This window comes from Protopterus annectens, chromosome 8.part0, assembly GCF_019279795.1.
Source record: "Protopterus annectens isolate FY-2018-M chromosome 8.part0, PAN1.0, whole genome shotgun sequence".
Classification (NCBI taxonomy): domain Eukaryota; kingdom Metazoa; phylum Chordata; order Ceratodontiformes; family Protopteridae; genus Protopterus; species Protopterus annectens.
The window spans coordinates 1,352,485,918-1,352,506,365 of record NC_056741.1 but is presented as its reverse complement, the minus strand read 5'-3'; the positions used below and the strand labels follow the sequence as shown (position 1 = coordinate 1,352,506,365).

Below are 20,448 nucleotides of genomic sequence, written 5' to 3'. Positions count from 1 at the left end.
AGGATTAGGAATCAGTATATTAGAGGGTCAGCTCAGGTTGGACAGTTTGGAGACAAAGCAAGAGAGGCAAGATTGAGTTGGTTTGGACATGTGCTGAGGAGGGATGCTGGGTATATTGGGAAAAGGATGCTAAGGATGGAGCTGCCAGGTAAGAGGAAAAGAGGAAGGCCTAAGATAAGGTTTATGGATGTGGTGAGAGAGGACATGCAGGTGGTTGGTGTGAAAGAGCATGATGTAGAGGACAGGAAGACATGGAAACAGATGATCCACTGTGGCGACCCATAACAGGAACAGCCGAAAGAAGATGATGATGATCCTGCTAGTACAATATGTACAGTATCCTGCTACTGCAATATGTACAGTATCCTGCTAGTACAATATGGACAGTATCCTGCTAGTACAATATGTACAGCATCCTGCTACTGCAATATGCACAGTATCCTGCTAGTACAATATGTAGAGTATCCTGCTAGTACAATATGTAGAGTATCCTGCTAGTACAATATGTAAAGCATCCTGCTACTGCAATATGTACAGTATCCTGCTAGTACAACATGTACAGTATCCTGCTACTGCAATATGTAGAGTATCCTGCTAGTACAATATGTAGAGTATCCTGCTAGTACAATATGTAAAGCATCCTGCTACTGCAATATGTACAGTATCCTGCTAGTACAACATGTACAGTATCCTGCTACTGCAATATGTACAGTATCCAGCTACTGCAATATGTACAGTATCCCGCCAGTACAATATGTACAGTATCCCGCTAGTACAATATGTACAGTATCCTGCTACTGCAAATTGTACAGTATCCTGCTACTGCAATATGTACAGTAGCCTGATACTACAATATATATTGCTCAAAACCAAATAAATGTCTGTAAACAAAACAAAATCCCAAGAGGAATCCCTCAGTTATACTAATCCAGAATAATTTACTTGTGGAAAAGGAAATGACCTATATATATACACATACACAAATACATACACATACATATACGTGTATGTAAATATATAAACAGTAATATTAATAAAACACTATTTTCTTTGAACTGTTATTATATCGTCAATAAATTTTCTTTTTTAAGGTTGCCCAACTTGGCAAGGTCCGCTTTTATTGAAAGTCTCAGAAGAAAAGCTTTAACATTACAAATAAGAAAAATACATAATGAAGACAAGACTAAAACCCAGAAACCTGGTCACTCAGGCTCTAGAGGAATCAGCAAAGAACAGCATGAGTGAGTATGCAATACTAGCTCATCTATCGTGGTTAAAGAGAGGCAGTCCAGTCCATTGCAAGGCTAGTACTTACTGTTGGGTCAGAAATGTATGGCATGCAGCATTTGGGTACAGGATGCCCACCTCTCTACTATGCCTCATTTACAAGACAGCCCTCAATGGGTATATGCAGGAATCTACTAGTGCTGAAAGAAAGGAATGGCAGGCACTCACATTTACAAAAAGCACATCACTTGCCACAAGAGTGGTTAGGAACACAAAGATAACTATACCTGGTGGCTAGCTGAACAATAGTCTTTCCTTCCTGCAACTACCTTTCACATCCATTAAGTGGAAAAAGAATGGGTGCAATCATAATAGGAAAAGATGAGCTTGATATCAACAAGCATGTTGGGGTATATCCCACCCCAAAAAAGAGAAACACAAATAACAAACTGTTATATAAAAGTATGAGTTCCATACCTAAATTCAGTCATTCATCACTCTCAAGAGTTCTTTGACATTACAGCTGTGTAACTTAAACAGAACCAAAAGCATGTTTGAAATATACAAGAACTTAAAAAAATCACAGCTGCCTAGCAATGAAAATGACTGACATCTTATTTTCTTCACTAATCATCTTCAGATCATCAACCTCCTTTTTCCTATTTTTCTATATGGGGTCAGGGTGTCATGTCAGCCGATGCCATCTCTCTTCATTCAGTGCCACTCTCTTACCCTCTTTAATGGTCATACCTGACTCCTACAGGTCTTCTTTCACACAATCGATCCATCTATTTGCTGGGCACCCTGGTTCCCTTGTGCCTTCTTTCTGTCTGTCCCAAATCTTCTTCACCACACTGTCTTTTGCTTTCCTGTACATGTACCTGAGCCATCAAAATCTGTTCTGTTTGGCCTATCTGCAATTGAAGCTACTTGGGCTTCTGCTCTGATGTGCTCATGTCTTCATCTGTGCCACAGTGTGCACCCTACCACCCATCTCAGGCACTTCATCTCCAACACCACTAGTTTCCTCAACTGCCCTGCCTTCAATTGCCCAGGTTTCTGTACCATATAGTAGTACTTGGTTACATCACTATTTTATACACCTTCCTTTTCCACTCCTTTGGCATTCTTCTGTCGCACATTACCCTTGACACTCTGCCATTTGGCTGCAGCCCCTCTGATTGTTGCTTTAACTTCCTCATTCAAACTTCCCTTACCCTCTACCATCCCTCTCAGATACTTGAAGCTATTAACCTGTTCCACTATTTTCCCTTCTGTGTCAATGTTCAGCTTCTTCTGAGTGTGCTTATTTGAAAATCCACCACAGGATTTTTTTAATTTCCCTTTATGCTTATGCCAAATGGTGACAGTTTTTTCTGTACCTTGGTTAAGATGGATGGACAAGTCAGAGAAATATGTAGAGGCATCAGTGATTAAGAGTCAGTGAGGGAGTGCTTTTGAATATGTTCAGGCTATGAAGACAGGGGTACCAGGTTGGCTTTGCAGTAATCAAAGAATACAGCAGAGGCAGAAGGCAGGATGGTGGTACTACTTCTTAAGGAGGAGATATGAGTTTGGTGATCAGATTTGATCAAGGAGGGAATGATGATACGTAGGGTGCAGGCACAGGCAACATTTGTAAAGATGAGGTGAACTATGTTGTCACCAATAAAAGGGAAGATGAACTATTTCTTCTAGACTGCTGGTATTCATAACATCGACTAAAATGTGCAGAAATTCCAAATTGGTGTCATGAGGGATGTGGCATGTGGTAATGAGGAGTGGATCAATACAGATACTCTCCTGCCACTCCCAGACTGTCTGAATAAGTGACAGGCATAGACGACTGGTACAGATTTCAGTACAGTGAAACCAAGTACACACACATACACACACACACACACACACACACACACACATATATATATATATATGGGTTACCTTTAGTTAATCAACAGCCCACTCCATCGAAACCAACTTCACCGGCATGGCAGAACATCGACAATGGGAGAGCCGATGTTTCCCACATGGAAAGTAACCATTTGGCCATCCTGAATTTAACATCTACCAGTAAAACAAACCCACCGATGTGGGGGACTACGCTGCCACACCCCCTTCATAAATATTTCAACTCAGAGAACGCACAGCCGTGGGGATAAGGGGCAAAGTTCAGGTTGATGGCCAAACAGTTACATACCGTGTGGGAAACGTCGGCTCTCCCATTGTCGATGTTCTACCGTGTCGGTAAAGTTGGTTTCGATGGAGTGGGCAGTCAATTAACTAAAGGTAACCCATATATATATATATTTATATTTTTATATATATATATATATAAATAATTTTATATATATATATATATATATATATATATATATATATATATATACATATATATATATATATATATATATATATATATATATATATATATATATATATATATATATATATATATATATATATATATACATATATATATATATATATATATATGGTTCCCCTTCATAACACTGCGGCCCAGTTCGTCAAGTTTGAAAACATCAAAAGGAAAATGTTGTGAGTGTAGAAGCAAGAACTCCCGGAACATTGTATTTCCTCTCAGGGCGAGTAACCACGTGGCCACCATGGTGAACTTTGCCCTTTTTCTGCTGTAGTGCGATTTTGGAGTTGGTATATTTAAGTAGGGGGTGTGGGAGGCAAAGCCCCCCACTTTGATGGGTGTAATTTGCTACCATTTGTGTTTTTTTCATTGGTGGCCAAGTGGCTACTTTCCCAAAGAGGGAATACGATGTTCCGGGAGTTTGTGCTTCTGCACTTAAGATGTTTTGATTACAGCGTTTTCAGACTTGATGAACTGGAATGTGACATTTTGAAGATAAACCATACAAACACGTACACAAATACACACACACACACACACACACACACACACACACACACACACACACACACACACACACATACATGTGTATCTACTTAACTGTCTATAAGCCCCAAGATCAGGCAATTTTTTTTGTTCAGATTCCTAGCACTGGACAACACTACCTTAATGTAAGCCACATTTTAATTAGGTTGAATTTCCAACACCATGGGAGAAGAACAAAGCTTATATGTGAAAACCTAGAGGAGACAGTCCTAGGCAAACAGCTAGCCTGGAGATCATCCATCACCTTTCTGCTGGCACATATTAAATCCCCTCCCCAGAATAACATTGTTCACTTATCTAATTGTTGAAATTAGTTATTTTGTTTTGGAACTGTGACACCATTCTTAGAGATGTGAAAATACTGCTGAAGAAAAGCAATGTTTTATCTTCAGACATGTATGGAAAACTTGACCACAAATCTCAGCATCACCTCTAATGTGAAGCATCTAATATCATTCACCTAGACATGGCTAACTAAGAGGTCAAACTCATAATAGGAGTAGAGGGACTTATACACTCCTGTCACATCAAAAATCCTGATGCCAGAGAGACAGCAAACCATGACCCTATCTTTGCTTAGCCTGGTGAGTAGTCCATCACTGTATGACTATGAAGCTGCCTCTTGCTAGTACATTAATATCTGTGGCCACAGCCACTGGCTGCCTTATTTATGTGGTTTTAGAGCCACTGCAACTCCTCAAAGGTGAGGCTGAAGTTGCAAGTGGGGGTGTCTTTATGAAAATGGTACTATATGGCTGTGGGATACCCAAGCAGGGGCTTGGAGGTTTCGGTAATGATTTCTTTATAACCTTAGCATAAACAGTTCTAGTGCTGGGTGGCTAGCCTCTAAACAGGGTAAGTATTTGCACCTCTCCCAAACTGTGCCAAGTCAGAATAAGAGTAAAGGATTGACAATAGGCATGAGGCAGGAGCTACTTTGTCTCAAGAGTCCCCAGTGCATGCAGGAAAACAACAAAAGGGGATGAAACAAACTGTGAACCCATAACGACAGGAACCAGTGAGCAATCAGATAGGTTACTAACAACTTAACCTGCTAAATGGTAGAATAGAAGGATCCCTGAATTGAGCAGTAATTCACCTATTGAGCGCTACCTGGCTACTACTAGGCTAGTCTCACTGCAGTTGCTGGCAAGCAGAAATCAATGTCCCTCTGCTCCTTCTCTCACCAGAAACAAAACAATAACACCACTCTCAAGGTGGAATTTAAGAAGAGAGCTGGATGCTCTCCAGCAATCAGCAGTCTTGTCCCCTATGTTGCGGGGGGTCAGAAGGCTTGCTGTAGTCTTCTCTTGATGAGTGCACTGGGTAGCTTGTTCAGCATCTCAGCGCAACAGAGCATGGAGCTGCATAATAGTCTGAAATTAAAACTGAAGAGGTTCCCGCAGATATAGCAGCCAGACTACTCAACAAATGCGCACACACACACACACACACACACACACACACACACACACACACACACACACACTCTCACATGCAACATACTATGCTATCCAGTATGCAAAGGTCTTAGCTATCAAAGTTACCAGCACCGTCAAATGAATACTTCAGTCCCTACTTTTTTGTATCCATCATCACCACTACACAGTCAAGAACCCGTCTTCAGGTTCTTTCCTTAAATGTTGGAATAATTCTGTACATGCAGACCACTTGCGCAGCGTGGCCATTATCTGTTGTAATTTCTTTCATAACTGTTTACTTTGTCACCCAAAAAATGCATCTTTTTTCTTGGCATGCAGGTTATCATCCTTCCTATATACAGACTACAGTTCTGTGGTAAACAGTGCCGTCACAAAATGTTATCATCCCATTCCTCTTATATTTCCTCCCCAACGGCTGAATGTCCCTGTTCTAAATATGCCCTCATAATTTTATTGTTTAATTTCCTTACTCTCCACTTTGTGCAACCTCCCAACAACTGTTTCCTCTCTCTCCATGACACTCATCAACCAAAGACATTCAAATAAAAACTTTTACTTGGTCCTGGTCAATAAACTAAAGCAGGTCTTGGCTTTCTACAAAATGTGCTCAGCATGGACAGACTGCCACTTATTAACTGCTTCAATTTCTCTAGCTCTTCAGTCTTTATTCCTTCTATTCACTCTAATGTTTCATTCTAACCTCATCTGTTTCCTTTTTCCTGCTTCTTGTATAGCCAGTTTTCAATACTGCCACTCACTACCTAGTCTAACACCTCTGTCCCTTTTGTTTCTTCTGCCACCTATTCTGTGGTAACACCTCTGCTGTTTTATTTCTTCTGCATTTAGCCAGTAAATCTTACTACTCAAATACCCTTATGAGCAGACCTATTCTCCCAGATGTCTACCTCTAAAGCAGCATCAGGTGCACATTTGCTGTGATTAATCACTGATGTGATTTTTGCTAGAACAAGATATAAGAAATCAAGCTTTCTTGGAGGATGAGAAAGCTCTCTAGTAATCATATAAACCTTGTAACAATCTCGAGGAAGTATTAGCATCAAATGCAAAGACATTTTGCTAATCTTTCCAGTTTGAAAGAAAATTATATCAATGGTAACAGTAACAGATTTTCAAAAAATAATAAACAATGGAAAAAATAAAAAATCATTTTCTGCCACTGAAGTCAATGCCGTCACACAATCATACTTAAGGGGAAACAGCTAAATGGAATAATACTGTTGCTATGGAGTTAGCTACTGCTAAGCACTGGAAATTTAACTCAAGGGAGAAAGTTTAACACCCCTTCAGTGCTGCAGTGCAATGAATTTACCTTCTACTTCAATGGCATACGTCTGAGATTAAGCAAAAAAGGAAACTGAAAACGAAATATACAGCAAAGAACAAGCCTCAGTAAATGCAAACCATACTTCTAGAAGATTTCAGACTCTACATATCCATAATATATACACACATACAGATGTACATACACACATACAATCGTATGTATATACTAAACATATACTTATATACATGCGGTCTACATGCATATATAAAATACATGTATATTTATATAAATGTGTATGTTATATACAAACTCACCTACGCATATTATCCACAGACACACATATATCTGAATTAACTGATACAAGCATATATGTCAATTTGCGTTCCCTATACAACTGAAGGCTTGAGACACTGTGCAGTGCAAATCTCTCCCCTCAACAGCAGCAGTGACAACACCCACCCAGCTATAATTACACAGTACAATCTCTCCTTCTCTCTGCTCATCCCTAAAGGAGCCCCAACGCGGTTTTCATTTAAAACTATCTTATGACCAGCTGCTTCACTAAACATTGTTTTAGTTTACTATGCAGGGAAGGTAAGGACTACAAATAGAAACAGCACAACAAGGGCTAACAGGTCTTAAGTGAAGGGAAGACAATATCATACTACACTGTTTCCTTAAAACACTGTCTCCACTTCTAGACTTGGTAAGATCAACATACTGGCACGCATGTATTAAATGCAATTTAAACCCATCTCTATGGGTAATACTATTAAAAGTAATTAGGATATCTGAGAGAAAAACAACGGGAGAATGATGGGAGAAAAAAGAACGAAAAGGCTGTAATAAAATTTCGAAATTACTTGAGAAAAAATGGATGGAAAGTATATGAGCTGCAAACCTAATTGGTACTACATCAGCTATGTGTGTTCTGTATCTTTCTGAACTCATAACCAACTAAGCACTTGACATCTACAGGACTAAATGCCATCAGCACCGATTCTACTCATACTCAAAGGTAAACCAACCACTCTGCAAACTTCTGAGAGAATCCGAAGCATCCTGCTTATTTTGCACACCAGTCAGCAAATATCTGGTAATTTTCTAAACCAATACCTGTAATTACCACACGAATCAGTCTTGACAGTCCTGGATGTCTTGTTTTAAAGGAAATACGAAGCTCTGCATTCCCATTCTGATGTTTCTAAATGGTATATCCTGCGACTCTTTTGCTTGGAATCACTCAGACTGCAAATATTAATAAAATGGCAATTAAGCCACTTGGATCTTGCTTGGAAAAGAAAAGGGGAACGAATAAAAACAACTTATTCAGTGCAGTTTCCCACCACTTAGAACAGGAACTATCACAGTTCTGGACCCTGTCCTGTACAGGATGGGTTCCAGAAAATAGAAAAAAAGTTGCAACCTGTGTGTCCAGTGTGACTCTGCAAATGAAATCAGTACTCATTCACAACTGTGAACCAATACTACAAAAGGTGCGGGCCACAATTTGTAATTTCCCCAGTCATTTGAGAGGCTTGACCAAAGTATTTTGATACGCAAACCCCAGAATGTAACGCAATCCCGGCAAATTTCGAGGGAGTATTCCTTAACATTTTACATAAAGCGGCGTATCCGAACCCTCGTCACTGTGTCCTTTGTACTAAGTAAAAATATATACATCAGGACTCACTCACCCACTGCTCTCAACTCCCGTCCTTGTAGTTGTGGCGACGGTCCTGCTGTCCCCTTGTCCTGGGGATTCAGAGTTCCCCTCGTACTTTCCTAGCGCCGTCCACGGTATATTTATTCCCACATGCTAGAAATCATTGTCCAGTCCAGTTTCTGTTCCTACATGTAATATTGGGAAGGGGGAGACGATTTTTTCACCTTGTGTTCCTTATCCACAGTATCTTGCCGGTTGAAGTGACACCGTGATTCCAGTACCTCCCCACCTCCACTTGCGTCCGTTGTTACCGTTTTGCCGTTCGTGCTTTCTCTCACGTGCAAGAGGGGGCGCTGTTTCCAGGGTCAAAACTGGCCGAGCTCGACGACAAACCTAAAAAAAAAGACACAGCGGATTTGACGGACAGAGGTTGTAAAGTACTACACTAGCACAACAACGGACAACGACCGACAAAAGCCAGCCTCCAGTCCCGCCTCCTCAGCTCCCTCAAGAAATCAGGACTGGAATAAAAAAAAAACAGGATACCTTAAAGCAGCATACATCTCAACTGTCCATAATTTTCAGTGAACTCCCCGATTTTGACTCAAATTTCAGCTCTGTCACTCTTATTCCCTCCTAAACCAGGTGACTTTTCTAGAAAAGGTGGTGCGTTACACTTCATAAATAATGACAGCAGTAAGAGTTAAAGACGACTGGTGGGGTATTATTGTAAACAAAGCCCTACTTTTACTTCAGAAAATGTACATTGATTCGCAATTGTCTTATTCTGCCAATGCTTTATGTTAACAATACTAATATTTTATGCTTAAAGAGACAATCACAACGTTATGAGTTCGGACTTGGAGAGATTCAATCAGAGACCACCCAGACATTACCACCCACTTTTTTACATCATATCCAACCCACACCAAATATCAGTTTACTTGAGTTACCTCTATCCATCCCCGTTTTCATTCCTAATGCGGAACACATCGCGATGTCTTTCCATTCCTTTCCATTTTATCATCTAATTGATCGAGGAATTTATTCAGTTTCATTTGATTTATAGTGCATTTGTGCTCTCTACCGTTATTCTTTTCTTTTTGCAATTCATATGTGTGTGTGTGTGTGTGAACAGCAATATGCTGTGGCAGTGGCATGCAGTCTAAATTCGTTCATATCATATTTACCCAGTTATGCTCATCACTACTTCCACAAAAATCGAAAGCCTACCCAAAAAAGTGATAACAATGTTGCAGTCCAGTTACCTGATGCATTTCCTACGATCGTTAATTGCAATCTTTAGAACAGCTATCTGGAACAGTAAAACTTGCAGAAAACACATTAACTCCAAATCCAGTACCGAGACATCTTGGAGTATTATGTTTCTTACTCCAAGCTAGAGCGATCTCGCATGTCAGTACGTAAGTAACAAAACTTGTGGCAGATAAAAATACAACACTGTAGACAGTGAGTTTTGGTGCTCCAAACCGGTATTAGCATGAAGTGGGTCTTGAGATTATGTTTTAAACGCAGACTGTGTGTGTGCGTGTGCGTGCGTGCGTGCGTGCGTGCGTGTGTGTGTGTGTGTGTGTGTGTTTAATGGGCTAGTGCAATTCTGACCAATTTCAAGCTCAGCTCGGGTGAAATGCAAAACATTTCAAAAACAAAAATACAGAAATGTAAGTGTTATGTTAGCAGAGTAGTTCAGATTAATTACATGGAAAAACTCAGATTGCATATTTACATTTCAGTGAACAAGCACATTGCGATGTCCAATAAAGCACACTGTAATTTACATTAGTTTCTAAACTGAGTTAATCTTCACTGAATCTTGAGAAAGAAGAAGAGACTCGGAAAGGAGATAGGTTAGGTGAGATGTCCTGTGCTGAAGCAGGAACATTTGGTTTGGATGAAGAAGTATCTCTCACACTTCAGAACGGGCACTCAAAGCAAAGAAACTGGGAAAATAACATGGTGTAAATTCTCTGCATTTAGCAATTATATACAGCGTATTAGTAATGCACTGGCAAAGGAGTTCTTTCTCAGTTTGGATATGGACTTCCCATGTTTGCTTCTGCCTCCAAGAAAAACACTATCACACTTCAGGCAATTTATAACAGCATCTGCCAATTCATTACAAACTCACCTCTCTGTGGGCATCACTATATCACCCTAAAAAAAGTAGAATGGCTACCCATAAAACAAAGATGTAACCTACCGTTAGGATCCCAACTCCACAAACTACTCTGGCTCCACACATTTACTCCACTTCCATCTAGACGTCTTGAAAAAAAACTCCTCATACAGCCTGAGACACTACTGACAAGCCACACCAAGTCTCATTACCCCTAGAACCAAACCCCACAGCACTGCACATGCTTTCTCCTCTCAGGCACCTACTCTTTGGCAAGCTCTCTCCTTTGACTTAAAGGACATCTAAACTTATTCAAAATTCAGAATGCAACTCAGAAAGCACTTCATCCAAGCCAAATGCTCCTGTTTCAACACAGGACAGATCACCTAGCACACCATCCCCATCTCTTTTACACATCTCTTCCCCTCTCTCAGATTTACTGAAGTTTGACCCACACAGGCTCATAGGTACTTACGTACTAGTCTATCGACCCTTGCGGGCCATTTTAAACCTAAACAGGTTTCCTTTTGTGCTCAAAATAACCTATGCCATTTGGTTATAGATTGACCTTACTATATGTTTTTCCATGTAACTAGTCTGAAGTACTCTGTTACTGTATGCATTTCTGCATTTTTTAAATGTTTTGTATTTCACCCAGGCTAAGTCTAAAATTGGTCAGAATTGATCAATGCACTAACTACCCTGGTTAACAAATTTAAATAAATAAATAAATAAATAAATACTTATTCAGCAATATTTTTCTTTTTCTCTGCAAGTTGTCATGCACAAATGCAACACACAGCAATGCATTAAAAAAGGATCACAGAACTTGAATTCTGAGTATTTCTGCTGTGATTTTGTTGTTTGCTGCACTTATAAATGGCAACTACTGGGGAAAAAAGACTGCTGATCTGGCATACCATGATCAATACTCTGCACATTCTTGTAATTTTCGGGGCTTTTTGCATTTTCAGTCACTGAATACCAGTTCCGCGGTGGTGCAGCGGTTAGCGTTGTCCCCTCACAGCAAGAGGTTCTCCCATTCGATTCTCGGCTGGAGCGCCTTCTGTGTGGAGTCTGCATGTCCTCCCCGCGGTCGAGTGACGTTAAAGACATGCAGGTAGGTGCGAGTGTGAATGGGTGTGCCTTCTTTCAAGGTTGGGCGTCGGGCTGGCAATTCGGCACCATAAAAATCTACTGCCAGTCACGAGGGGACTGAAGTTCCGCTGTGGCGACCCCTAACCGGGAAAAGCCGAAAGTCTTTTTTTAGTCACTGAATACCAGTTCACAGTAAGCAAGTAAGATTTATGTACACCATACTTCTCTCTCAATTCCCATTGCTCCGTCAATCCTAACCTCTTCTAAAACTGTTGATACAGGGAGAAAAGGTGAAGAATTACACATAATAAATAATGGCCACTATTAGTGTTACAGACCTTTTATTTTGGAAAATGTATTTTGATTCACATGTTCTTATTCTGTTAGCTTACAGTTTAATCTTACTACAATTTTTAAAAAGCATCCTCAATTATTTCTGGATTTGATTCAACCCTGATGCTGGATGTAAGAGGTTGAAAGCTATGATGCACACTGTTTAAAAAAGAAAAAAAAAATGCTGATTGAAATAGTCATAGCAACATTGCAACTGTATGAAAAAACATTAGACTTTTTCAGATGATGCTGTTACCTATGACAAGTAAAAGCAAAGTATTTTTACTGTATATTCTGACATTTTAGTTTTGAAAAAAAAATCAATAAATTTTGTTGTTTGATTTTTTTTCTATCAATAAGCTAAGTTGGTTGAATTTCAATTACTTATGCAGTGCTTGGTTAATGATTTATGCTTACTAGCGTAATGTTGATTTCCAAGTAATTTAAAGTCTTCATGGCATTTTATGCCACTTCATGTCCTAGTGCCTTCTAGACAAGTTGACTATAAAGTGTTTCAGATTAATGCATGGCAGATTTAATTTTTGACTTTTAGCTCTTGTATAACGTTTGAAAACATATTTCAAGTTCTATTACATACCTCTTATCACCTCTTAGCACAATAAATCTGCACAAAGCCTAAAATAATGGTGGGACAATGCCCCAAAAATAGGGACAGCTTTTAAATATCGATTTTAAAAACTTAGAAAATTGCTAGAATAACAGATTTTGTGTTATCATGCATTTTCTGAAGGATATGTAGTCTGAAACTCAAATGGCTGTCATTATTTAGTGACTTCAATCCTCAGTGATTTGCCAGAAAATTAGAAATTTTATGAGGAACAGACCAGAAAATATAAGGCAAAAATCTTAACATTTTGCGAAAATCTGTACATATTATGTAATTTTTTTTAAGTTAATTGACATTTTGGTATTCTAATGCTTTGATACACGGATACATTTTAATACTATTATTGGGGTCTCTTACAGTTGTGACACTGAATATGCTGTACCCAGTGTTGTATATTTTCAGGTAGGGACACTCTCATTTGGACTTACATATTTAGAAAATTTGTATTTAAATGCAAATGAAACATTTGATATGGGGTGGGGGTGGGGTCACTCACAACTGCTTAATTTATTTCCTCACATTTATTCACAATAGAATCTTGCGGGGGGAGGGGATACTCAACATGTTACTCAGCTATCTAGATATGCCAGTTTAGAATTACTGTCATGTGATATGATAATCTTTTGTTGTGATGTGATTTTTGATGTGGTTTATTATATTCCAGACCTTTGTTAGTCTGAATAAGTGAAGTATGTAGAGTTGTAAAATATATAATATGCAGTGTTTTTTTCTCATCTGAGCTCTGCTGAAATATATGATAGACAGGATAACGCTGAACTGACCAAATACTATCATGTATTCACGTGAATAAACTGAAATCTTAAAAAAATACATAGTTCAAGTTACAGACACATTTACACTCTTGCAATGCAAATTACAAAGGGTGAAGGATAGAGCTTTATGTTATGGTAAAGTGGTTAATAAAATAGTCAGTTGCAAACAATGTTCAAACAATTTGGAAAGAATAAAAGAAAAGAATCTTCTTCTTCTTCTGGCTTTTCCCGGTTAGGGGTCGCCACAATGGATCACCTTGTCTGCTCATGATTGGCAGTGGAGTTTTACTGTGTTGAGTTGCCAGCCCGGCACCCAACCTTCCACAGAAGGCACACACTCACACCTAAGGACAATTTAGAGTGTCCAATCCACCTACAGCATGTGTTGGGGATGTGGGACGAAACCAGAGCACCCAGAGGAAACCCACAGAACCACAGGGAGGACATGCAGTCTCTGCACAGAAGGCACCCCAGCCAAGGATCAAACCGGAGAACCTCTTGCTGTGAGGTGGCAATGCTAACCGCTGCACCACTGTGGAATACTGAGAACAATTCAAAAGTACTGCAAAAGTATATAAATCTGATAAATAAAACTGTTTCTATTTTATGACTGTGTTTTGGGAGAACTTGACATGAAAGTGGTCCAAGTGAGGAAGTAGATTGTTGCATGGTTTAAGGTGTAATAAATGGAACATTTTGGTGAGAAGGACAAGATCAGGAACAGCAGAACTGACTAATGGAGTACAGCAGGGATCATTCCTTGGTGCAGTATGCTTCAGTTTGTTTGCTTCTGATGCATCTGAGGAAATAGAGGAAAGGTACTGCCTCCTTACTGATGAAATGAAGATAGGTTGCTGTGGTGGTGGGTGTGAGAGAAGCATTTACAGAAGGTTTAGGAAAGGTTGACAAGGTGGAAAAAATAGTTGGCAGTTGAGGTTCAGTGCACATGAGTACAAAATAGTTCCCTTAGGCCACAATAACCATGCAGTGAAGTAACTAAAAGAAAGTTGTCTCCACACCAGGAAATTATATAAACTAAAAAAAAAAAAAAATTGACCTAATGTATAAAGTGTTGCTGTAGAGCAAGTTAAGTGCTTTCATCCTTCTGATGAAATTCTATTTGATTTTACTCAAGGATGAAAGCACTTGTTATTCTGAATACATTTTATTTTTAAGTAGCAGCACAGGTGTTCTGTAGTATCAACTGGGGGAATGTAACTGATAGCAAACAGAACAGGAAAATGATTGATTTTGGGGTGTGTCAGTCACTCCTGGACTGGACTATTAGGAGCAGAGTAAGAGGATAGTGACAGAAACAAACCAGAATGTTCCAGTTTTTCCTTTGTTGGAACAGAGTCCAGAAGCAAGGATGTGATGTTCCCACTGTACCGAGCCTTGACAACTATGGAATTAATCCAGACAGAAACCAATAGAATTATATAGGTGGTGGTGGAAATTTAAGATCAGAGAGAAGAGCAGGTTGAGATATTCTAAACAGTGACCAGAAAAAATGCATGTAGATATGAAGTGCACAATATCATGTTAGGAGGTGTAAAACAGCAACCTGGAAGAGGATGGATGCTGTGAGGAAGGACCAGAATAGGTAGCAGATTATAGGAATCCTTTACTCTCTACCTCTGTAAAAGTGATTCTTCATTGAATGGACCCCATAGAATGGACTACCAAAAATAGATGGCAGCGAGGGAATCCTTGAATATATTCAATAAGACACTGGACAAGATGAGGTAGGAAGAAGGGATGGCAGAAAGAGGGTGACTGCAAGTAAAGGGTGGGGTAGATTTCTGATTACCTTCTTATACCATCAATGAACTATAATGTAGTACAGTTATTTTACAACAGTAGCAAACAGAAGGCCAAGAAGATGCAAATAAATTCAAATGTCTAGCCATGGATGAAAGGAATTTATTTGGCCCTACTCTCAGCCAGAAGCAATCACTTAAACAGGTAATACAGAAAGCATTTTACAGGTGGAAGGAAGAGTTGAAAATGATATGGAAATATTACTAGAGTATTATGGATAACTTTAAGCAGAATTATAACTGAGATAAGACAAAATAAGAATGAGCTAAATGTAACCCAATGCTGTGCATCTCCTTATTGTAATTCTGAGTCTCATAAGAGTGAGAACAGAAGCTACAAAAAAGTTAGCAAGTGCAGGTGAACAGTGAATGTCAAACATCACGGTTATCCTTTAAAACTGTTTTATATACCAACTGCAAGATCACTAGAAAAAGGGGAATAGTCTGAGAAATAGTAATCTTGGACTTACGTAGGTAAGTTCTCATTTTTCCATTTGCTGGGACTTGTATTAATGGGTGTTGACATATGAAATGATTACCATGCTGTTTGTTTGTTTGTGTCTTTTGGCATTTCCCGGTTAGGGGTCGCCACAGCGGAACTCCGGTCTGCTAATGATTGGTAGTGGATTTTTATGTACCGGGTTACCAGCCCTGACGCACAACCTTCAACGAAGGCACGCCCCATTCACGTATGCCTCCACACAGAAGACGCTCTAGCTGAGAATCGAACGGGACAACATCTTGCTATGATTACCATACTGTACAAACAGAAAAAAAAACTTTCTTAGCCATTAACAGGCATTGTTCTTGCAGACAATGTAAAGAGGTGTAGATTCTTGTCATCTAACAAAGAAATGTCAAAATATAGCTTGTAACAGACATCCCTCACAGTTACAAAGTATATTTTAAAGTACAGTATATGCAGAAAAAAAGGAGTCAATGTGCAAAACATGTACACAAATGCAGAGTTCAGAGCAAAAAAAAAAATCACAGTCTAGTAAAGCTAAATCACAAGTCTAAACATTTAAGCATAACACATTCACAAGGTACTTTCAAGAGAATATGATCCACTTTTAAGTTACAGAACAGGCAGTCAGGGTGGTTCTACCTCTGTTTCAGTGAGGTACTCTTCAATGTGTCATAGAAGATCAATGAGGAAGTTTCAGTTGTTATCAGTAGGGAATAAAATGCCAGCATTGTTACAAAGGTGCCAAAAATGAAACGGACCTTCTCAGGGAAATGCAAGTAATTCATGGCATAATATAAGGGTGGGCATTCATTTTAGTCTTATTTAGTGTTTTTTGTTTGAAACATACTGGGGGCACTAACAAAACAGTCAAGTCACTTTCCCAGTGATAACAAGGTAGGGGGACTGTAGAAGATAGAGTAGAGCATATTGTGCAAATTTAAAAAAGGCAGTGATATGAATGCCAGATTTCAAAATAGACAAATGTAAGTTTTGCTGCATGCAGAGTACAATATCATACATATTTATTATAGGTTCATAGGTAGGTACTAGGCTTTTGGTCCAAGGGCCTAAGTAAGCCTAGCCAACAAGGCTCCCTGGCTTACGCCACCCAAGAAAGTTATTTTCCTGTGCCCCTGTCGAGCAGAGCCACAAAAGTGATCCCAGGGTGTATTTCCTATTTCCCATCCACTCATCAAGATTTTTCTTGAAGAGTGCTAAGGAAGAACTTTGCTTGACATAGATGGGTAGCTTGTTCCATAGTATGGGAAGTCTCTGGGACAGGAATCTATCCCTCCAGCATGTCCTGTTTATTGTGGTGACAAGGTTTTGGTCCCTAGAGCATGTAGCTCGGAGGGATTGGGATTTCTTTAGGTGTAGCATGTCCAACAGCTCTCAGTTTGACATAACTTTATATGTTAGGCAGAGATCACCTCGGAGTAGGTGATATGCTACGGAATAAAGCTGGAGTTTTTTGAGACGATCAGTGTAGGGCATCTGTTTGAGGTCAGTAATTCTCTTTGTGAAGTACTTATGTGGCTTTTCCAGCTGCTGCAGATGTCTTGTGAGGTACATTCCAAAAGGGGCGTTGTACTCTATAATGGGTCTAATGAGTGTTGAGTAGAGGGGAACAATGACCTCTTTTTTCCTGGATGAGAACCCTTTTGTGATGAGGTGTGCCACGTAGAAGGATTTCTGTGGCAATGTGATTATCAAAGGAGAGACTACTGTCCACCTGGGTCCCAAGGTCTCTTATCACACATTCGGCATTAAGTAGACTGCCGCCTATGTGGTAGTTCATGGGTACAGAGTTTTTACCAAAGGGGATGACAATGCACTTTTTGGCATTGAGCATGAGGCCATGGCTCGGACACCAGGCATCTGTCTCAGTGAGGCCCTTCTGTAGGATGTCCACATCATTTGAGGACTCGAATATTGCTTCTAGTTTGCAGTCATCTGCAAACTTTGTTAGCCAAAGGCCTTCTGTGTTAGCCTGTACTTCAGAGAAGTAGATACCAAATAGGAGAGATCCCAGGACTGAACCCTGTGGTACTCCACTTGTCACTGGTTTGAAGTTAGATATGGAGTCTGCAACTTTTACAGTGTGGATTCTGTCAGTGAGCCAATTGGCAACCCATCTTGTGACATAGTGATTTATACCTAGTTTAGTGAGTTTAGCTATAATTCCAGAATGGGAGATGGCGCTGAAAGCTTTGGCGAGGTCAAGATAGGTTGTGTAAACCACCTTACCCTCGTCTACGGCTTTGGTGACTGCCTCAAAGAAGTTGATCAGGTTCAGGAGGCATGATCTGCCTTTCACAAACCCAAACTGGGTGGGGTCCAGAGTTTGGAGGTTACCAATGTCTTTGTTTATGAGTTCCATGATTATACATTCCATGGCCTTACAGACCAGGCTCATCAGGCTAATAGGGTGATAGTTCCTGGGATCAGTGGTGGCTCCCCCTTGTGTTGTGATTACAGGGACTCTGCATTCTTCCTGTATAGATATGAGCCCTTTAGGGGGTGGGAGGTGGGTAAAGTTAGCACTGAACCTATCTGCCAGGATGTTGGCAATATCAGTTGGTTCTGTAATTTTTGTGCCGTTGTGCTGCAACTCAGAACAGATCTGGGTGTTGCCATTGAGATTCTTGACATAGCTATAGAATGCTTTGTGGTTGTCCCTAGAATCAGTGGTGATTTTGTTTTCATAGCTAGCTTTGGAGGATCTTATAAGGGATCTCAGCTTCTTACTGAGGTTGACCAGGGAGCTCCTCCACTCATGGGATTTTACTCTCTTTTGCAACAGTTTCTTCCTTCTGTTGTAGAGTTTGTTTATGGCAGGGGTCCACCAGATTGGCTTCCTTTTTTTGGAGGATAACATCTTGGTTCTGTTTGGGATAGCATGATACATGCACTCATGTAAGTGCATTTGTGTAGGATTCAGCAGACGTAACTGTATTGTCCATCTGCATGGGTGTCATGAAGTTTACCACTTCTGTCTTAAGAAGCATGAAGTTGGCTTTGGAGAAATTTTTTAGCATGGTTTCCTTAATGGGGGGTGGGGGTGGGATGTGGATATCTAGGGTGATTAGTTTATGGTCAGATCTGACCAACGAGGAGTTGACTTGAAGTGTGGAACACTGGTCACTGATGCTGGTAATGACTAGGTCTAGGATATTGTTGCCCTGGGGTGGAGGTGTGGATAAGTTGATCCAGGGCATTGGAATTTATGAATTCCAGAAAGCATTGAGCAAAGGAGTTGGTACATGAGTAGTTTTCCCAGTTAATGGTGGGGTAGTTGAAATCGCCCATTATTAGAGTGTTTGGTTGAACCCTAATATTTTCAGGTATATCAAGAAAAGAGGAGTGGGAATCCTGGGGCATGGTGGGGGATCTGTAGCAAGCTACAATCTGGATTGCAGTTTTGCCCAGAGTTAGTTGCACTTGGATAACCATGGATGCATTATGCTGAGCAACTAGCCTGGAGGTGAGGTTATCCTTCATGAATATGGACACATCTCTGCCTTTGGTGTTCTGGTCCAGGTTAGATGGCCGAAAAGTGTGGTATGAGTTATACCCTGGTAATGCAGGGGTGCTCTCTGGAGCCTTGAACCAGGTCTCAGTCACTGCACAGATATTGATGTTCTCCATTTTAAGGAGTGCCTCGAGGGAGTGCATTTTGAGATTTAGACTTCTAACACTGAGTAACATTACCCTCAGTTTTTGATTGCCTGTTCCTGTTATGGTGGTGAATTTATCATTTGAACCTTGCCTAAAAAAGGCACTATGGGGTGGCAAGAGCCTTAGTCAGTATCTGAAATCCCAGGAGTGACAGGTACAGGCCATCTATGACAAAGCATCGTGGTCTGTCGACCATGTCGTCCCAGGCAAACAGATACTGGATCCCCTTAGAATGACACCAGAAGTTTAGCCAATTGTTGAAGTCAATCATTTTGTCCTTGTATTGCGGTATCATTCTGGGCAATGGCAGGATGCTACTCAGGGCTAGGGTCATACCTGCCTGGGCTACAAGATCAGACAGCTCTTCCATGTCTCTTTTCATGTAGTCCAGGGATGTACATCTCAGGTCATTTACACCAACATGGACAATGACAGAGTCATATTTGTACTTGTTGTGGCGTGACCTGAGTGCGTAGGTTATGTGGTGGATCCTGGCAACCGACAGGCAGCTAACAGTAACCTTCTCCTTGTTTAGTCTGCTGAATGGGATATTGGTGTGCCTGACTATAGAGTCACCTATGACTAGTGTGTTGGGTATATTGTTTTGCCTTATGGGCTGTGGTTGAGTGGCACACTGAGTCAGTGGAGTATGTGTCATTTGGGTTGTGTTGGGAGGGAGGTGGAGGTTGCTTGCATTTCTGCTTTGGAGATCTCTGTTGCTTGAGCAGATTATTATTGAGAGCTTCCGTGAATGTTTTTGTGTTCCTATGTGTGGATTTTGGTGGTGTAGGTTTAGTGGGACTATGTGATGAGTGTGGTGTGGTGCAAGTGTTTACCTTCTCCTCTTGACTGTCAAGTTCAGTCTTGGTTGGAGAGAGCTTTACCTCCAGTTTGGCTAGATAAGTGCATCTCTTACAGGTTGTAGTGTTGGGTGGTAGGAGGAGAGGGTTGTCTGTGTATATGAGG

General features: G+C 40.3%; 1 protein-coding gene and 1 long non-coding RNA gene across 9 annotated transcripts in view; one reads left to right on the top strand and one right to left on the bottom strand.

Annotated features, from left to right (window-relative positions):
• PHLDB1 (pleckstrin homology like domain family B member 1) overlaps positions 1 to 20,448 on the bottom strand; it is a 2,201,164-nt gene that overhangs the window by 1,448,607 nt on the left and 732,109 nt on the right. The gene's annotated exons all lie outside the window — the stretch shown is intronic.
• Positions 9,673 to 20,448, top strand: part of LOC122809424 — a 28,170-nt gene continuing 17,394 nt past the window's right edge. The window contains exon 1 of the long non-coding RNA XR_006365897.1: positions 9,673 to 9,970. This is a non-coding gene — a long non-coding RNA (uncharacterized LOC122809424). The remainder of the gene's footprint in view (positions 9,971 to 20,448) is intronic.